The following is a 6874-nucleotide window of genomic DNA, read 5'->3' as shown; positions in this document are numbered from 1 at the left end:
TAGGTTTAACAAAAGAAGTGGAGGGGTGCCTTGGTGGCACAGTTGGTTAAGTATCAGACTAGTGATCTCAGCTCAAGACTTGATCTCATGGTTGTGAGTTCAAGTCCTCCATTGAGCCATCCTGGGCATGAAGCCTACTTAAAAAAATGCAAAACTTACACTCTGAAAACTATACAATATTGTTGAGGGGTGCCTTGGTGGCTCACTTGGTTAAGAGTCCAACTTCGGCTCAGGTCATTACCTCACGGTTCNCTGTCAGAGCCTGAAGCCTGCTTCAGATTCTGTGTCTTCCTCTCTCTCTGCCCCTTCCCTCCACTCCCCCGTTCATGCTCTCTCTTTCCCGCTCTGTCTCTCTCAAAAATAAATAAACATTAAAAAAATGGAAAGATATCCCATGTTTAGAATTCTGAAGCCATGATATTTTTAAGATGGCAATACTCTCCAAATGGATACTCATTAAAATTCCAGCTGTCTCTTTTGCAGAAATTGACAAGGTTAAGGGCACCTGGGTGGCTCAGGCGGTTAAGTACCCAACTTCAGCTCATGTCATGATCTCAGGGTTTGTGAGTTCAAGCCTTGCCTCAGATCCTGTGCTGACAACTCAGAGCCTAGAGCCTGGTTCAGTTTCTGTGTCTCCCTCTCTCAAAAATAATTTTAATTTTTTAGTGTTTATTTATTTTGAGAGAGAGAGAGACAGAGACAGAGCCCGAACAGGGAAGGGGCAGAAAGAGAAGGAGACACAGAACACGAAGCAGGATCCAGGCTCTGAGCTGTCAGCACATAGCCTGAGGTGGGGCTCAAACTCATGAGTTGTGAGATCATGACCTGAGCCAAAGTCCCAACCAACTGAGCCACCCAGGTGCCCCCAATTTTTAAAAAAATATTTATTTTTTCACTATGTTTAATATAATTTATTGTCAAATTGGTTTCCATACAACACCTAGTGCTCATCCCAACAAGTGCCCTCTTCATCACCCACTTTCCCCCCTTCCCCACCCCCCATCAGCCCTCAGTTAGTTTGTTCTCAGTATTTCAGAGTCTCTTATGGTTTGCCTCCCTCCCTCTCCTTAACTATTTTTTTCCCATTCCCCTCCCCCGTGGTCATTTGTTAGGTTTCTCCTGTTCCACTTATGAGTGAAAACATATGGTATCTGTCTTTCTCTGACTGACTTATTTCACCTAGCATAACACCCTCGAGTTCCATCCACATTGCTGCAAATGGCCAGGTTTCATTCTTTCTCATTGCTGAGTAGGATTCCATTGTACATATAAACCACATATTCTTTATCCATTTGTCAGTTGATGGACATTTAGGTTCTTTTTTAATTTTTAAAAAGTTAACTTGAAATTGGGGCATCGTGCTGGCTCAGTAAGTGGAGCGTGTGACTCTTGATCTTGGAGTCGTGAGTTCAAGCCCCACATTGGGCATGGAGCCTACTTGAAAAATTAACTCAAAATTGATCAAAGAGCTGAAAATATAAAACTCTTAGGATGCCTGGCTTGCCCAATCAGTATAACATGCAACTCTTGATCTTGGGGTAGTGAGTTCAAGCCCCACATTGAATATTTAAAAACCGGTTAAAAAATAAAGAAATTATGAAATTCTCATAAGAAAACAGGTGTAAATTTTCCTGACCTTGGATTTGGCAATGGAACCTTAGATATGATAACAAAACACCAGCAACAGAATTAAAAATGGATGAGTCAATTTTCATCAAAATTAACTTTTGTTCCTCAAATGATACCATCAAGAAAGTGAAAAGGTAGCCTATAGGAGAAAATATTTGCAAATCGTTTATCTGATCCAATTCAGCTCAGGTCACGATCATATGGTTTATGAGTTCAAGCCCCAAATCAGGCTGTCTGCTGGCAACACAGGGCCCCTCCCTGCTTCAGATCCTCTGTCTCCCTCTTCCTCTGCCCCTTCCCTGTTGGTTCTTTCTTTCTCTCAAAATAAAGAAATAAACTTAAAAATGAATTCTTACAATCTAACAAGATAACTTCATATCCACTAAGATGACTATTATAAACAAAAACAAAAACAGGGGCACCTGGGTGGCTCAGTTGATTGGGCGTAGGATTTCAGCTCAGGTCATGATCTCACAGTGTGTGAGTTTGAGCCCTGCATCAGGCTCTGCAATGACAGCTCGGAGCCTGGAGACAGCCTCAAGTTCAGCTTCAGAGTTTGTCTCCCTCTCTCTTTCTCTGCCCCTCCCCAGCTTGAGTGGCCTCTCAAAATAAATAAACTTAAAAAAAAAAAACAGAAAATAACAAGTGTTGACAAGAATATGGAGAAAGACAACTCTTATTTGCTGGTGAGAATGTAAAATGGTTCAGCTACTGTGGACAACAGCATGGTGATTCCTTTTTTAATTTTTTTTAATGTTTATTTATTTTTAGTAGACAGAGAGAACACAAGCAGGAGAGAATACAGAGAAATACAGAACCTGAAGCAGGCTCCAGGCTCTGAGCTGTCAGCACAGAGCCTGACGCTGGGCTTGACCCCACAGACCGTGAGAACATGACCTGAGCTGAAGTCGGATGCTTAACCGACTGAGCCACCCAGGTGCCCCAGCATGGTGATTCCTAAAAATTTAAACATAAAATTACTATATAATCCAAAAATTCTACTTCTGAGTATATACATACCCAAAAGAAGTGAAAGCAAGGACTTGAACAGTTATTTCTATACCCATGTTCATAGCAGTATTATTCACGATAGCCAAAAGGTGGAACAACTCAAGTGTCTATCAACAAATAAACAAATGCTTCAGATTCTGTGCCTCCCTCTCTCTCTGCCACTCCTCCGCTTGCATTCTATCTCTCTCAAAAATAAACAAACATTGGGGCCCATGGGTGGCTCAGTAGATTGAGTGTCTGTCTTCAGCTCAGGTCATGATCTCACAGTCCATGGGTTCGAGCCCCACATCAGGCTCTGTGCACACAGCTCAGAGCTCAAGGCCTGCTTCAGATTCTGTGTCTCCCTCTCTCTCTACCTTTCCCCCACTTGTGCTCTGTCTGTGTCTCTCAAAAATAAATAAATGTCGGGGCGCCTGGGTGGCTTAGTCGGTTAAGCGTCTGACTTTCGCTTGGGTCATGATCTCGCCGTTCGTGGGTTCNTTTTCAGTTTATTTATTTATTTTGGGAGAGAAAAAACACATGAGTGCAAGGTGGGGGGGGGAGGAGAGAGAGAGAGAGAGACAGAGAATCCCACGCAGGGTCCATGCTGTCCATGCAGATCCCAATCCCAATCTCAATTTCACAAACTCAAGATCATGACCTGAGCCCAGATTAGAAGTGGATGTTTAACTGACTGAGCCACCCAGGTACCCCTCTTTTTCTGCCTTTTTAAAAATTTTATTCAAATCTAAGTTAGTTAACATATGGTANGTGTGGGCGGGGGCGTCTGAAGGATGGGAGGCACTGAAAAAAAATTATTTTTATTATTATTTTTAATGTTTATTTTTGTTTGAGATAGAGACAGAGCGCAAGTGGGGGAGGGGCAGAGAGGGAGGGAGTCACAGAATTCTGAGCAGGCTGCAGGCTCTGAGCTGTCAGCACAGAGCCTGATGTAGGGCTTGAACTCACAAACCATGAGATCGTGACCTGAGCTGAAGTCAGACGTTAACCAACTGAGCCACGCCAGCGCTTGGCAACAAGTGTCCTCCTTAATGCCCATCACCCATTGAGCCCATCCTCCCACTAAACACCCTTACNACACCCCTCCAGCAACCTTCAGTTTGTTCTCTCTATTTAAGAGTCTCCTATGGTTTGCCTCACTCTCTCTTTTTATCTTATTTTTCCTTCCCTTCCCCTATCTGTTTTGTTTTTTAAATTCCACATATGAATGAAATCATATGACATTTATCTTTCTCTGACTTATTTTGCTTAGCATAATACACTCTGTTCTATCCACGTTGCTGCAAATGGAAAGATTTCATTCTTTTGATTGCCGAATATCCTATTATTCAGCCTTAAAAAGGAAGGTCATGTTGACATGTGCTACGACCTAGATGAATCTTCAAGGTGTTATGCTAAAGGAAATAAGTTAGTCACAAAAGGACAAATATTATGAGATTCCACTTACATGAGGTTTCTAGAGTAGTCAAATGCATAGAGACAGAACACTGAATGGTGGTTGCTAAAGACTGGGGAGAGAGAAGACAGAGGTAGTATTTAAATGGTACAGTTTCAGTCACGGAAGATGAAGAAGTTCTGGAAATGGATGGTGCTGATGGTTGCATAACAATATGAAGATACTTAACGTCACAGAAATGTACAGTTATAAAAGGTTAAAATGGTAAACTTTAGATGTTGTATATATTTTACCACAATAAAAAATAAGATAACCCTATTTATTTTTAATTTGTTTAATGTTTATTTATTTTTGAGAGAGAGGGGAATGAGAGGATGAAGAGTGCACATGCATGCAAGCTGGGTAGGGGCAGAGAAAGAGGGAGACCAACAATTCCAAGCAGGCTCTGAGTTGACAGCAGAGAGCCCGAGCAGGGCTCAAACTCACAAATTTCGAGATCATGACCAGAGCTGAAGTGGGACACCTAACTGACTGAGCCACCCAGGTGCCCCAAGATTACCCAATTTAAAAATGGGCAGGGGGGCACCTGAGGGGCTCAGTCAGTTAAGAGTCCGACTTTGGCTCAGGACATGATCTCATGGTTCATGAGTCTGAGGCCCGCCTCAGGTTCTGTGCTGACAGCACAGGAGCCTGCTTCAGATCCCGTGTGTGTCTCTCTCTAACCCGCCCTCCTCGCTTGTGTTCTGTCTCTCAAAAACAGAATAAACGTTAAAACATTTTTTTTTTCTAAAAATGGGCAGAGAATCTGAATAAACATTTCTCTAGTGAAGGTATGTAAATGGCCAAAAAGAACATGAAAAGATGCTCAACACGATAAGATACCACTTCATACCCACTATGACGGCAATGATCAAAATAGGGGCGCCTGGTCAGTTAGGCATCCGGCTCTTGACTTTGGCTCAGGTCATGATATCATGTTTCGAGAGTCTGAGCCCCGCATCGGGCTCTGTGCTGACAGCACTGCTTGTGGAGCTTGCTTGGGATTCTCTCTCTCCCTCCCTCTGCCCCTCCCCAACTCTCTCTCTCTCAAAATAAATAAATAAACTACAAAAAAAAAAGGATAGATAACAGAGGAGCCTGGCTGGTTCACCCAGTAGACATGCAACTCTTGATCTCAGAGTTCTGAGTTTGAGCCCCATGCTGGGTACAGAGATTGCTTAAAAATACAATCTTTAAAGAAAAAAAAAGATAAAAACAGGTATTGGTGATGATAAGGAGTAATTGGAACCCTCATACACAGCTCTTGGGAATGTAAAGTGGTGCAGCCTTTGTGGAAAATAGTTTGGCAGTTCCTCCAAAGGTTCAACACAGAATCCCTAGATGATCTTGCAAATTTATACCTATATACACCCAAGATAAACAAGATATCCACCCAAGAGAAATGAAAGCATTGGTACACGAATATTGATGGCAGCATTATTCATAAGAGCCCAGAAGTAGAACCAACCGTAATGTCATTACATCAATTGATGACTGGGTAAATACAATGTGGTATGTTCATACAACCAAAAAGTATTCATCAAGAGAAAGAAGGGGGCGCCTGGGTGCCTCAGTTGTTTTAGGCATCCGACTTTGGCCCAGGTCATGATCTCACGGTTCGTGAGTTCGAGCCCTGTGTCGGGCTTTGAGCTGACAGCTCAGAGCCTGGGGCCTGCCCCTCCTGGCTCATGCTCTGTCTCTCAAAAATAAATAAATGTTAAAAAAAAGAAATGAAATATTCATACACACCATAACATTACATGAACTTTGAAGACGGTGTGCTGAGTAAAAGGGGCCAGTCACAAAATACCATATATTATATGATTCCATTTATATGAAATATACAGAATTGGTACATCTATAGATAGAGAGTAGATTAGTGGCTTCCAGAGGCTGGGAGGATTCATAGAAAATGGAGAATGACTGCTAATGGGTACACGGTCTCTTTCTGAGGTAATAAAAATATTCCAAAATGGATCATTGTGATGGTTTACAACTTTGTAAATATACTAAAAACCACTTATTTGTATATTCTACATGGGTGAACTGTATGGCATGTGAATTACATTTCAATAAAGCTTTTTTTAAGAGACAGAGGTGGGGCTCACCCAGTTGAGCGTCCGACTCTTGATTTCAGCTCAGGTCATGATCTCACAGTTCATGGGATCGAGTCCCATGTCAGGCTCCAAGCTGACAGCAAAGAGCCTGCTTGGTATATTCTCTCTCTGTCTCTGCCCCCTCCTTGCTCATGTGCGCTTTCTCTCTCTCTCCAAATAACTAAATAAACTTTAATAAAAGAAAAGACAGGGGCGCCTGGGTGGCTGTTAGTTAAGTGTCTGACTCTTGATTCTGGTGTAAGTCATGGTCTCACAGTTTGTGGGTTCGAGCCCCGTGTCAGGCTCTGTGCTGACAGCGTGGAGCCTGCTTGCAATTCTCTTTCTCTTACCCTCTCTCTGCCCCTCCAGTGCTCTCTCCCTCTCTCAAGAGAAATAAACTTAGGGACTCCTAGGTGGCTCAGTCAATTGAGCATCCAACTTTGGCTCAGGTCATGATCTTGCAGTCTTTGANAAGCTTGTTTACTAGCTGAGGGCAAGAATCTGTAAAGGGGAAAGATTGAAGAGATAAGAAAAAGAAGGAGGGGCCTGGGTAGCTTTGTCAGGTTCAGCATGCTGACTCTTTGCTTTCAGCTCGGGTCATGATCCCAGGGATGTGGGACGGAGCCCTGTGTTGGGCCTGCTTAACATTCATTCCCTTTCTCTTCCTCTCCTACCCACCCCACTCTGTCCCTCAACCCCTTGC

The sequence above is a fragment of the Crocuta crocuta genome, unplaced genomic scaffold (assembly GCF_008692635.1).
Source record: "Crocuta crocuta isolate KB4526 unplaced genomic scaffold, BGI_CrCroc_1.0 scaffold1270, whole genome shotgun sequence".
In the NCBI taxonomy this organism is placed as follows: Eukaryota; Metazoa; Chordata; class Mammalia; order Carnivora; family Hyaenidae; genus Crocuta; species Crocuta crocuta.
Note: the sequence above shows the minus strand (reverse complement) of the source record.